This window comes from Tyto alba, unplaced genomic scaffold (assembly GCF_018691265.1).
Source record: "Tyto alba isolate M040663 unplaced genomic scaffold, T.alba_DEE_v4.0 Super-Scaffold_14, whole genome shotgun sequence".
Lineage (NCBI taxonomy): Eukaryota > Metazoa > Chordata > Aves > Strigiformes > Tytonidae > Tyto > Tyto alba.
The window spans coordinates 32,512,323-32,525,751 of record NW_024881276.1 but is presented as its reverse complement, the minus strand read 5'-3'; the positions used below and the strand labels follow the sequence as shown (position 1 = coordinate 32,525,751).

At 44.9% G+C, this 13,429-nt stretch overlaps 1 protein-coding gene across 5 annotated transcripts in view; it reads right to left on the bottom strand.

Annotated features, from left to right (window-relative positions):
• The window catches only part of CYYR1 (cysteine and tyrosine rich 1), a 59,946-nt gene that overhangs the window by 34,549 nt on the left and 11,968 nt on the right, over positions 1–13,429 (bottom strand). The gene's annotated exons all lie outside the window — the stretch shown is intronic.

The following is a 13,429-nucleotide window of genomic DNA, read 5'->3' as shown; positions in this document are numbered from 1 at the left end:
ACTTCATTTCGCCTCTCCCAGGGTCCTGTGGAGAGGCCGGCAGCCGCCGCTTCCCAGGGCGCGGGGGCAGCTCTGCAAAGGCAGCGCCGGCCGTCGGGCTCGCCACTGCCCCGATGCTGGGGCTGGGGGCAGCTCGCCCACCCGCCTGTGGTTTCCACCGCCACACACTGCTGCAGCCAAACCCCATTTCCATGAAGCACTCCCAACCCGATGCTCAGGGAATCTACCTTTCTACCCCAAAGCCACAAAAAGGAAAGGAGGTTTTCCCTTTCTTTCCCATAATGGTCTCCTGAGACTAACTCTTTAATTACCTTGCTTAACCACCAGCAGCACAAAATCTGAACCTCTTGGCCAGAAAAGGAAAAAAATAAAGAAAAAAGAAGGGGAAAAGAAAGGCAGCTTTTTTCTTAATGAGTCATGCACTGATTTCACTTACCCACTACCTGATGAAAACGGCAATGCTTTTGTAATTGCACTACAGAATAACATTAGACATATTACTTTTTTTTCCTGTTTTCTTAAAGCTCAACCTCTGTACCAACCTAGAGACCACACTCAGTCCCTGCTAGCCAGATGGTTTCCCTCATACACTTCTGCTGAGAAGCAAACCCTGCAGTGGCAGATTTGGGTACACTGGCTTCAGCACACGCGCAGTTCCCCAGTGATCCACTTCAATCAGAATCCAAAAAGAGCGATTCCAGCCCTGCAGTGTGGTGTGAGCTCTGCTACCTCATGCGTTATTTCAGCATGAAGTATTTATAAATTGGAGAATAGGGGCAGGCTCCTTCTTTTAAAAGTGTAATCAATTTTTTTTAAACATATGAGTGCAACTTGTAAGAATCTACAACTCGTTTGAGAACCTGGGTTTAATAGCCCAGTCCCCACACCTCATCCATACAAAAGGAGCCATGATCTCACCTTGTAACTGATTTCTCATTAAAAATAGAACTTAGACTAAGCAGGTATTTTTACATCTTAGGGCTAATTTTGCTTTTCTTTACATTAGCTCTCAATACCACACTTGTATGTTTTTTTGTAGACAATAAAAAGTAACAGCATTTGTATCATAACTATCTTTCTCTTGGCAGCAGTTTGTATTCTGAAATTAAAACAGAGGTCAGGTCACAGTCTGCAGTGACACATGGTCACAAAACTGGTCCTTGTAAAGCCACACGGGTCTGACAGTGGCAAATCTGACAACTCAGGGGCCAAACCAGTATTCCCATAATATAAAGCAGTCGGTAGAAAAAGCCACTGACAGGTAGCTTCCCTCGCTCTACTAGATTACACCTGTAAAATGTAACTCCTGTTCTAGTTGGAAACCAGAAAGTGGGACTTCAAAAAAGCTGCAGGTAAATTGGTCCCCTGTGGGCACTGGGGTCCTCAGTGAGTGCAGCAGTCTTATAGCTTGGAGGACTTGGGGCTGAAGAGCACAAATCTCTGCAAATTAACCTTCTGCTTTGACGTTTTACCCTGCTAACAAATTCTGCAGAAGCAGTTACACAATTGACCTGTTCTCTATAGCACTGACGAAGCTTTACTCTTTTTTTATGCACAGATTTAGAAATATTTACCAGGAGAGAACTAATTGACTCTCAGGAGAACAAACCTAATTTTACTTCCTTTGAAACATCAGGAAAATAATTCCAGATGCATAGTACCTCGCAAGCAGGAATACAGCAGTTGTTACTACTTAGCATTTCTGAAGTAATGTGATTACAGAATAACTAATTACTTTTTAATGGAACATGGAGTGATTTCATATCTATTTTTTGTATTTCCTATTTGGCAAAACAAAGGTTAACTGACCTGCCTTCCACTCAGCCCTAAAACATGTCCTATCATCTGCTAGTGTACGCCTTAATTTATATCTCCTTCAAGCCTGAACTATCAATAGACTTCTACGGAGGTACTGTGTGTGCAGAGATCCTTATAAATGCCAGGACCACTGTGAATCTAGCCCAAGGACCCGAAAGATGTGCGTGGAGCTGAGCAACCGAGCACGCTGAACAGCCACTGCTGGCTGAAGGGAGCACAGCTTTCAGAGGGAATGGGCAACTCCTAGGCGTTGTGGTTTAAACAGACCACAAAAAAAGCTTTAGGCCAGTGACAGAACACTAAAAATTAGCTGTAACTTGGATTGTCTGTGGAATTTTAAATTCCCGTTTTAGAAACTGTACTGTTTAAACATCAGGACCACAGCTAAGTTAGCAGATGTAAATCCTCTGAAACAAGACATTTGCATCCCCCTACTGAAGTGATAATAGGAGAATACTAAAGTGAGTTGCTAAAAAGATTACACTTTTAGTTTATTAAGGGTAGTTGGTCTGACTTTAACCACTTATTTCAGTACAAGGAATCTTCCAGGAAATCAGCCATTTGCTCAAGTTGATAACTTTTTTCCTATCTGGGATCATCACTCTCCTTTGGTCATTCATTCTCACAGAGCATCATCTGCTTCACCGGTGGATACTGCAGTGGAAGGTACTATGTGGGGAACAAAACTCTGTACTTAATCTAGTTCTATGTTGCTGGACATATCCTTACCACCACCAACAAAAAAGGCTCCATTTCACTCAGAGCATCACAGGCTGTGTTAAACCTACGCCATCTGGTGCAGACGCACACAGTAAGTACCTATTTAAACTTAGAGAGCAGATACAGCATGACCTGCAGACCGCAGCAGTAGATATTCATGTCTGAGCAACATTATGTGCTTCCATTATCACCCTGCCTTTTAAATGGAGCGCTAAAGCTGACAGCACATTAGCTATTTTTGCAGGCGTTGTCTCTGTTACACACCATCTTCTTCATGGCAGTGTAACTAATTCACTGGAAACTGTCAGATGTGGACTATAACATCCACTGTCCTGCTTCCTGACATTAAGTGAATAGATTCAAAATGTATCAGCTTTACATCAAAGCACCTCTCTAGGAGCCAAACTCTGCAGCCTTATGTTTACTATACAACTTTGCTGCAGGTTCTAAATGGAGATTATACTGGTTTTTAAATGTGCTGCTTGTGAGCTTGAGACATCCAGAGGAGCTGTAATAAAATATACTTCCATGTCATCAGTTCAGCTGCTATAAGATCAGCAGCAAAAGTATTTGATAGCTTCAGTCCACTTTTTGAACTGAAAGAGATCCAGGTCCCAATAACCATAACTAGGTATTAAGCCACCTTAACTGATGCCAGTCGTGATGCTGCTTGGTCGAGTCAGCAGTTGGACTGAAAAGCAAATGCCATTTCTGCTCAGATGGAGGAGGAGAGGATAGTATTACCACTAGGAAGGCGACAGTCCTCCAATCTCCTCCACCACAGCCCATGAAATAGAGTGTGAAACTTCCCGCTGATTCCATGGGAGCTGAACTGGGACCCAGGTTACAAACCAAATAAATTTTAAAATAAGTTTATTAAAAACGAAACAAGAAGAAACCATCTATATGGGTTACAGCAAATCCATACACTTTCAGCACCATCACTTGTACTTACAAAATAAACAGTATTTTAAACAACACTTTGGCCCTTGGAAGACGATTCAAGAAATGTTACAACATGCCTTAGAATAAAACTACTCTGGTTCCCACTAAACGTGAAGGCTTTCAGAAACTTCTACCAGCATTGGAAAGGTCACTGAGTTTCAGACATAGCTGTTATTTCACAGCAGATGCTTCTTTCTTATGCCCTGTTCCTTGTGAGATCCCGCCCAGTGGGCTACCTGAAACCACAACCCCTCCTGCCTTGCTGACCCCACTAGAGTCAAATGCTTTCTCCTCTTCTCCCTCGCTGCCCTGGTGAGGTGGGGTGGGAGACCTTGTGGATGGGTAGTCACCTCCAGGTGGGTATGGGTGATCCGGGCACACAGAGGAGTGAGCTGCCTTTCCATGCGCTGCTCATGCAGTCAGAGTGCCAGCAACCTGGCAGCAAGGGGAGGTGATTCAGGAAATGGTTTTGGCTGGTTTCTCATATCCCGAAAACAGGCCAGCCTTCCAAAAGGAGAAGGATTAGGTGGATGATGTTCCTCCACAACCGCTTTCAGCTCCCACACTGTGCAGGTCATTTCGCAAGACAGAAGAAACAAGCCTGGGAACTTACATTTGGAGAACAACCTCTGCTACCCCTTTCCTGCCTCTCCTTGAGCACAAAGCACCCCTGGAGGGGGCAGATATGCTGCACCATCACCCCTCATTTCTCATACCTGCCTGCTGAGTTCTGCCACCACCTTTGTGAGCTCCTTCAGACAGACAGCTTACCATGAACTAATGCAACTACGTGAAGTAAACCAAACCAACAACTTCACAGGGCTATTAAATGGCAAGATGCAGGCAACAACTGACTCTCAAGGGAATAATCAAACCCTTTGAGAACTTAAAAAGAAGCAAACCAGTAAATTCACCCTGTCCTTGGGTGGGAGAGGCTTTAAATCAAGGCAGCGTCTTCTTAAAGTTGCTAGATCTGTGCAGTAAACCAGACTCTGGACAAATTTCTAGAGCCCATTCACTGTACAAAGTGGAGTGGTATGGCATTCTGGTTCACAAAGAGATGGAAGAATGCCACAAAGTTTCTACACTGATAATGCACTGTTGTGAGGATTGGGCTCCAACCGTATTTCCACCTGTTTTATTTCAGAGATTAAAATGGCACACATGAACCATGCATCAGCCATCGCTGTGCCCGTGGATCAGAGGCATTTATTAGCAGTCCAGTTCTACAACCTCAACAAGATTCCTGTTGACTTCAAGATAAATCAAGTTGGCATTTTCATGACCACTGGAAATTTATTTTAAGAGTGTAGAAATTAAGACTGAGACAGACATATAAAGGCAGGTTTTTTTTTTTAAAAAGACAGTCTTGAAAATATCTTGCTAAAAATACAATCATTTCACATATTAAATATAACACTGCTATGAAAAATAGGCCAAGTAGCTTAAGAGAATTAATATATTGTTACTAAAACCTATTTCAAACAGGATGGAGTTTATTTTCACTCTATTCTTGACCTTTATTTGAGAAGATGCACTGAAACTCTAAGTATTTTCTAATACATCTGAAGGCACTAATTCAAAGGAGTTTTCAACCTATATACAACTACCAGAGATCACAGCACAATCCAAACCCACTCTTCTTCCCCCATTTAATTCACCATCTTGGACAGCTAAAAAAATAGGAATGAAATCACATCTGACTAAGAATTTATTTACTATATTTCATGGTTTAGCAGAAATAATGTAAAGATGTTAGTGAAAGTATGGAAGGATCAAGCATCAGAGTAATTGAGCAAGCAGAGGATGCAAGGGCTTTTTGAGGTGTGCATGTGTGTTCTCCATTTTAAAAAAAAAAAAAAAAGGAACAGGAAAGAGCCATGGTACTGAGACTAAAAAGTCAGGAATTAAGTGCACTGAAGTCACTGTACACAAACACATGCAGTTTTCCAATACAGGGAGTAAAATTTTGGTCATAGAAATCAGGTGTTCCAAAAGCCAGGGATGATTCCAGAGGAGACCACATGCAGCAAGTCTGAGTCTTTTGAGGCCTCCCAGAACCTTTCCTCTGGAAGGAAGCCTCTGGCTGGATACAGGAAAATGGGATCTGGAATCCCTGAACACTTTTGAACATAGGAGCTGGAAAGCATTTTGTTTTCAATTAGGTTGCATAGATCATTTCTCATTGCATTGTCACTGAATTCCTGAAACACCATCTAATTAGTATGCTGAAATTTTTACTGTTGTTTTTTAACGTGCTAACATCATAGGAGTACACATCTTGTTTGTGTTCCGATAAGTAATGCCACAGAAAACAAGAAAAAAGCACCCCTGCACTGCATGGCTAGTTATTTGTCCTGGCCAGGAGGTACTGTCTCTGCAAGGAGAGGGCACACTCAGTTCTCTGGTCCTTGTGCCTCTGGTTTGAGCTATCCAACTAACATTTCACCTGCTACCAGCTGTGATGAATTTTGATTGTAATCAGTAACAACTGGAATGAGGCTGGCAACATATTTCATGTGAGCTGGTAAACATTTTTTGGCCAACAAAGGCTCAAGCCACTCACAGGTCTGAAATCTCTCATATCAAGACCAGAGAGGGGCTTTTGCACTACTATATGCAATATGCATTAAGAGGCCAAGTTTAAATCTGTAGAGAAGTTACATGCCCTTACACACTGAAAACATCTCCATGGAAGACACATATAAATGTTACAAACACACTGCTCCGTGAAAACCATGTAATTGAAGGCTGTACCATGAAGTATACAAAAGAGAAACAAATTAAGGTCACAGAAACCCCCTTAAATCTGCCATCTGAGAACTTCCAAAGTGCACTTATTTAAAATGTATCTTTCTCACGCACACACATTTAGGACCAGGGATTTTGCAGATACATCCTAGGTCCTGATGGGCATTGGAAAATTTTCAGTGCTACTACTAATCCCTGAAGAACCTCACTTCAAACAACCTTCATTACATGTTAGCTCTTCGCTGCCTCCACTTTTTGACACGTCAGCCACTTCTTAATCCTTTTAACTTCTTAATGAAGGAGTAGTTACACAACGGCATCATCCCGTCGAAGGTCACCGATCTGTCCCTTGAGAGCACTTCCCTGCCACTTGCCAGGGGGAAAAGGGCTGGGATCCTGCTCGCAGGGATGGAACGCCTCTGGGGCAAACACCTCCTGGGAGGATGGGGCTCCCAGCCTGGGAGAAGCAGCAGCAGGCATTTAGGGCTGAGGAGTAACACGGCAGCAATGCACAACCTCCTCTGAAGAGATGCCCTGCTTGCAGCTCGGCTCCCTGGGCAGAGGCAGCAACAGCTCCCACCCAGGGGCTGCAGCCGACCTGCCCCAGGATGGCTGATCCGTGCCCCCACGCATCCCAAACAGCACAAGAGGCACAGCATCATCCCCTCCCGCCGGGAACAGCAGTGATGATGCTGAGCCCACGTGAAGAACAGAAAGGAGAGCTTTTTCCTCTGAACCGCTGTGGTACCACAGTCAACAAGCTGCACTAGCCAAAACTGTTTTTATTTTGGCTCCTGGGCGTGTCTGGAGCTGCCACAGCAGAAGAGCAAATGCCTGGTGAGGGGAGCTCCTCCAAGTGATGGTGGCTGAGGCTTTTGTGTTGCTGCAGTTGTCATGAGGGCTTTCCAAGTTCACTGGCAAGCCAGACAGGTGGGAGAGAGACAGCAAGTAAAACCAGCTGGCTATTTTCTGGGGAAGCAGCAGCTAAAAACCACGAGAACAAAACAGGACTGGAAACACTTGGCTACAAACCAGCGGCCAGTTTGAAGTTCAGCCTCAAGCAACTTCTTAAGTAGGTCAGAGCACAAAACCCAAACCTTAAGATCTAAATTCACAGGGGCAGAAACCTCCTATCGCTGTTTTATGGCACAGGCACCTAGACAGAAAGGTTTATGTTGCTCTCGAGAAGCCAATACGAGGATTTGGTTGACAAAACCAAGGAAAAAGGTACTTCTCACCCCTGAGAAGTAGAGTGCAGGGTATCCTTATGGTGGCAGAGCTGCTGCAACACTCTTCTGGATGGGCCAGAGACAGCCTGAAAGATTTTGTTTGCCAGTTCTGGAGGAAAATCTCACAGCTCTTCTCATGATGGACCATGTTTTCAGCCAGTGTATGTCAGTATAAATCAAGTGATTTGTGATTTGAGGATTTTTCAGTCCCACCTCTGCTCCTGGCAAGATCATGGAGCAGATCCTCATGGAAAATATGCTAGGGCATATGGAAAATAAGGGCATGACTGGTGACAGCCAGCATGGCTTCACTAAGGGCAAATAGTGCCTGACAAATTTGGTGGCCTTCTGCAAAGGGGTTACAGCATTAGTGGATAAGGGTAAATCAACTGACGTCATCTACCTGGACTTGTGCAAAGTATTTGACACTGTCCTGCACAACATCCTCATCTCCAAATTGGAGAGACATGGATTTGATGGAAGGACCACTTGGTGGACAAGGAATTGGCTGGATGGTCACACTCAAAGAGTTGTGGTCAACGGCTCAATGTCCAAGTGGAGAGCAGTGATGAGCGGCATTCCTCAGGCGTTGGTGTTGGGACAGGTGCTGTGTAACATCTTGGTTGGCAACACGGACAGTGGGATTGAGTGCACCCTCAGTGAGTTTGCCAATGACACCAAGCTGTGTGGTGCGGTCGACACAGTAGAGGGAAGGGATGCCATCCAGAGGGACCTTGACAGGCTTGAGATGTGGGCTCGTGCAAACCTCATGAAGTTCAACAGGCCAAGTGCAAGGTCCTGCACATGGGTCAGGGCAATCCCAAGCACAAATACAGTCTGGGTGAGTAGATTGAGAGCAGCCCTGTGGAGAAGGACTTGGAAGTAGCAGTAGATGGAAAACTGGCTGTGACCCAGCAATGTGCGCTCACAGCCCAGAAAGTCAGACACATCATGGGCTGCATCAAGAGAAGCGTGGCCAGCAGGTCAACAGATGGGATTGTCCCCCTCTGCTCTACTCTTGTGAGACCCCACCTGGAGTTCTGTGTTCAGCTCTGGGGGCCCCATCATGAGAAGGACACGGACCTGCTCAAGCAGGCCCAGAGGAGGTTACAAAGATGATCAGGAGGCTGGAGTACCTCCCCTATGAGGACAGGCTGAGAGAGTTTAAATTGTTCAGTCTGGAGAAGAGAAGGCTCTGGGGCAACCTTACTGTGGCCTTACAGTACTTAAAGGCAGCTACAGGAAAGATGGGGCGGGACTCTTTGTCAGGGAGTGTAAAGATAGGACGAAGGGTAATGGTTTTACAGTGACAAACGGTAGATTCAGATTAGATATAAGGAAGAAATTCTTCACTGTGAGGGTGGTGAGACACTGGCACAGGTTGCCCAGAGAAGCTGTGGCTGCCCCCTCCCTGGAAGGGTTCAAGGCCAGGTTGGACGGGGCTTTGAGCAACCTGGGCTGGTGGAAGGTGTCCCTGCCTGTGGCAGGGGGGTTGGAGCTAGATCGTTTTTAAGGTCCTTTCCAACCCAAACTATTCTATGATTCTATGATTTTGCCCAGTTTATTGACAGTTTGTATCTCCTGACACAAACTGAAAAAAAAAGAAGTGATAAAAATATAGCAACAGCTGTAGTGATGCTACTGGTGGTTATGAAGGAGCTGTTAGTTCTGGCAGTTATTAAAGGCATTCAACACAAGTGACAGATAACAGTAATAAATCAGCTGACTTGTTTCATACATCCACACATTCAGTGTTTTTTGTGAGCACAGCAAGTATTCAGTCTGGAAAAACAATGGCATCTCATTGCAAAGCTCTATCAGCAACTGCAACATACATTAAATTATTTACACATAATGAAGCCAAAGTGCAAGCCCTGACTTGAGTCTTAGCTCCTTCAGATTTAAACAACAGCTGCTAACTGGTAACTTGCTTTCCAGTTGCCAGTCTCACAGAGCAGTAATTGCTTTTATATTAGGTAAAAGAGGTACTGCATTTTCCCTCAACTCAAGGGTTTTATCCTGATGGGGTGGCCTTGGGACCCTACTGGGAAGGTGCAAAAGGGCACCCATGCAGCAGGAGCATGTCCTCACCACCTGCAAGGCCTCTGTACCCTCCCCGATGAGGTCCCAGACTCCCCCGGGGGGGCCTCTCTGGCCACCCCCTTAATTGCCAGCCGAAGGCTGAGCACCAGGCTGGACCAATGCACCCAAAGCTGTGCCCTCCCCAGAGGCCCGGCACCATGGGCAGACCATGGGCAGTACAGGGAGGACAAAATACAGGTGTCCACCTGGGACAGGCAGAGGGATCAAGCCGCCACCAAGCAAGCACGCTCAGGGAATCACTCCGATCTACCGAGGTACAGTCTGTCCTTTTCCTTCAATTATGAAGCACAAATGCTATCAACAATTTTCCTTTAAACTCCAGTATATGACGAGGCATAGCAAGACAGTACCAAGCAGCAGTTTTCCAACTCTGACACAACCCTGCTCTCCCCCATGCAGTCCCGGCAGCTAAAAGGTCCTCAGAAAGTGTCCAGGTGCTTTTCTGGATGAGTCAGCAAGCCTCCTCCCCGGGGAGCAACCTCCTCACGTTTCAAGCAACAAGAACTTCCAAGTAATGCAGCTTCTTCATGAAAGAGATGACTCAACCTTTAATGAGAGCCTAACCTAGTTGTTGCAAGTTCCTAGGGTTATCTGGGATCACAAGTATCTCTGCAATGACAGCAAATCTCTGGAAGGAAAATAAACCAAAACTATACAGAAAGTTAACTGATGATGTGTCAAAGGTACCTGACTGTACCTGTATCTGACAGATTTCAAATGACATGGATATAAGATACAGGCATTATATTTCTGGACTCCTAAAAATATCTAATGATGTCATGGACACTCACGAGAGAGCCCAGGGAGAAGCCCTGGGCCAGCAATCACAACAGCTGCCCTGCGGCCCCCCACTGCCCACCTACCTGCCCAAGTGGGATCCCCCAGCAAGGCTTCCCAGCCCTTCGGAGGAGATCACAGGGCTCTTCAGGTGCCTACTGGGTCATCCTTCTGGGTAGCTACTCACAGATATGCAGAAAAAAACCTTCCCTGTAGCAGGTAAAAGACCCTCTCTCCTTTAAACAAGGATCCACAGCTCAAAAAACAAAACAAAGTTGCTTGGTAACTTGCTAAACTGGAGTGATGTAAAGGAGGGCCGTTTCCCTGGCAGTGCACGGGCCAGCTCACGTGCAGAGGTGACTGTTCCCGCTGGATAAACAATACTGATCACCATCTGCTGTGCAAATGCCAGCCTGGAGGTCAGCTTGGAAGCAGCTGCTGTCAGCCTGTGACTGCAGAGGAATACGGGAGAGGGACCCCTCACCTACCAGCTTGCCGACAGCTTCGAAATTTTTGATCAGCCCAGGCCCAAAACAGAACAAATTCTTACTTCTGTGGCTAATGTGAAAAGACTTTCCTAGGTCATCAAATCCATCCCCTGCTAGCACAGGCAGCCACGCCACAGAGGCCATTTCACCCTCACCTACTTCAGAAGAAAGGATGACTGGGGAGGGGAGTGAGGAGCAAGCAGGAAAAAATCTCTCTTGATATGGAATTTTAATGCAAAATAAATTATCTTAGAAGATAGTGACAACATAAGCTTACCAAATACAGACATTAAATACCATAGCTTCCCTCCTCATCTCAGCATGTTATCTTAATTTAGCATTTTATTTGAAACATACAGCAGACATGCCACTATGTTTACAACACCCCTGTCATATAGCAATCCTGAAAGTATCATTGTCAAGCTGACATTTTATTACATTTCTGGAAATATGCTAATTCAATCATTAAGTTTCATTCAATAATTGTGAAGACTCAGGAACAAAGACGCATTGTGCTTTACTTCAGACAATTTTAAATGTTGTTGAAAATGGAAAATGAGGGCCATAACTTTTCATCCATCCCCCATCCCCTTGAAGCTCTATTCTTTCACTCTCCATTGGAATTTAGTATCAAATTATCCGTGCAAGGAGCCACTGGAGGAAAGCAATGTGAGGTAAGCAGATTGGTGATCCTGTCATCCATTTTTATAATTTCAGTTTATGTAAATAGGCCATCTATTTCCAAGCCAAACACAGGGTTACCGCCGTGGACTGAACAAGCAATATTAGCTTTCAGCCATGTAAATATATTAGCTATCATTGGACACAGCCTCACAAAGGTCTTTGGGGACTAGGACCATGCAGCATAGCAAGTGGTTGGCACACTGCAGTGTGGGAGAAGCTGTGCCCTGGAGCAAAGGGAGCAGAGATGTCAGCAAACAGAAAAGCAGACAGAAATAACTTGTCTTAAAAGAATGCAATGTTTGCTTGCACATGACAAAATAGGTTTGTAGGAAGGTTACTAATTTCTAAGTTTAGATTTACAACAAGGCTTGTCACTCACAGCTGAGCACTTTTGTGCTGAACACGGCACACAAGGACTCCTCGCATGCAAGGCCATTCTCCATGCCAAGAGGTTTTCATCTGAATAGGCTTATCCATGGCATATTCAATGTCTATATTCAGACATCAAACTTTGGCTCCATTAAAGCTGACACTCCTGAATATGCTAATGAATATTAACAAGATCATGCCAATAGCATCATCCCATAAAGCACCTTACTCCTCCCCATACATACAATATGTAGGTATGTGGGTCGACCTAAGGGATGGACCCAAGGCAAGTGTGTATAAATTGAGGGGGGGGCAAGGAGTGAAAGCAAGCAAGCAATAGAAAGAAAGAAAAAAGAGGAAGTGAGGAAGATGGATGTATCCCTGACAAACTCAGACAGGACCAACACAGGACCCCAGACCGGTGAGCTCTATTTCTCTATCCTCTCTTTCTTCTTTTTCCCCTTTTCCCTTATTGCCGTTAAGTAACACAAGGCATACTATATCACTTGCCATAATTTGTCATATACTTAGCCAGTTATTGTGTATCCAATTAGTACATTGTGGGAAATTAATAAATGTCTGTGCATGGACTTTGAGACTTGTATCACCATTGTCTGCTCTGTTGGGGATTTACAAATCTAAGTCACTCGTCTCCCTTGTCTGAGTGGGACATGATACCAAGTAATCTGATTTCTGCCCATTACCCACATAATTCACCTTTATTTGTGATAGCTTATACTGCTTTTAGAACTGAGGAGCTCATCACCAGCAGAAGCACACTCTATGTGGATGGCAGACAGGCAATGCCCAGACACTGTTGCTTTGCCTGAAAGAGTATGATGAGTGTAAGACTGAAACAACCGACAATCCTTAAGTATTTTGAAACCCTTTGGAAGATAATATCCTACACAAGTGGAAAGCAAAGATGACTACAAAAAATCCTGTATTCTTTACACAAAATACTGCACTAACCAAGTTCTTGTTACTTTTCCACAAAAATCTCAACGATTCCAAGAGATATATTTCAACAAGGTCTTGTACAAAATACTCGGAGTTGCTTTAGTCCCAACAATGAAAAGTAACGTGTTACATTTACTCTGGCTGTTTATTTTCTCTCCTCTTGGTCTACATTTCCAAAGCAACAGGTGAGGAAAGGCCCAAAAGCTCAGGAATGTGAAGGATTTGCTCCAAACAAAAGAATGAAGAGCTGCTGTCATATACTGTCTAAACACCATCATATTATAAGTGCTACTTATACCTAAATAATTAATTTTGGGTCTCTCCACTGCTTGTCTTCCATTCCTGAATTCTCCTCAGTCTGTTATCAGAGTATTTCTGCTTCTCTTTTCCTCCACAGGTCTACTGCAGAGGCATTGCGACAGGGCCCTGCAGCTCTCCTCCCTCCTCCCTGCCCACCACCCCGGCCAAAGTTCCGGAGGCCTCGCGCGCTCCCGGCAGGGGCTCTCGCGGGCTCCACCGCGCCTTCAACTCCGAACGCCGAGTGCTGCTGATGGGCACCACCAACGTGGCACTTCAGCAGTACAG